The following is an 809-nucleotide window of genomic DNA, read 5'->3' as shown; positions in this document are numbered from 1 at the left end:
ATGAATAAAAGAAAAAGGGACGGCGCCGGGGGGTACTTTAAAGCGCTCTGAGCGCCCTTGCGTCGCTGGCGCCCGGCGCCTCAAGGCTTTCCAAAGGTGGAGCTCAAGTCATTATCCTGCCTCGGAGGACACGCGGCGCACCGGCACGGCGCACACCGCCACTTCAGCGCCAGCGGATTTATTATTCCAAAATAAAAATGGAAACGGCGCCACCACCAACCCGATTGTGCGCCCGGCGCGTGGAAAAAAGCACAACAATCACATAACAACGACCCAACCGCAAATAAGGAAAACAGCACGACCAACGAGCATGCTTGTGCACACGCGACTTTATTTTGTAGTCGTCGCAATCACCGATCGTCTATGTAAAAAGTCACTAAAGGAGCTAAAAATCAGTGCAGTCTGAAGATTTAATTCTACCTGTTGTAAAGGTGATAAGCCCGCAACACCTTTTAAAAGGTGCTGAGCCCGCAACACCCTTTTAAAAGGTGCTAAGCCCCCAACACCTTTTAAAAGGTGCTAAGCCCTTAACTTCTTTTCAAAAGGTGCCAAGCACGTAAACACCTTTCAGAAGGTGTTAAGCCCGCCCGCAACACTTCTTAAAGGTACTAAGCCCGTAACAGCTTTTAAACGGTGCTAAGCACATAACAGGCACGGTGCAGGAGTACCTACCTACCTACACACCCAACGCACTATGTACACCTCACCATCAGGTGTGGCGCCGCACTGGAAGGGCGCTGAGAAGGACGCCTCTCCGGCTGCCCGTGCGACGCCGCGCCGCCTAACAGCAGGGATGTTAAATTGAGAAG

Source organism: Frankliniella occidentalis, unplaced genomic scaffold (genome assembly GCF_000697945.3).
Source record: "Frankliniella occidentalis isolate FOCC.00 unplaced genomic scaffold, Focc_3.1 Scaffold166, whole genome shotgun sequence".
NCBI lineage: Eukaryota > Metazoa > Arthropoda > Insecta > Thysanoptera > Thripidae > Frankliniella > Frankliniella occidentalis.
This window is presented reverse-complemented; position numbering follows the sequence as displayed.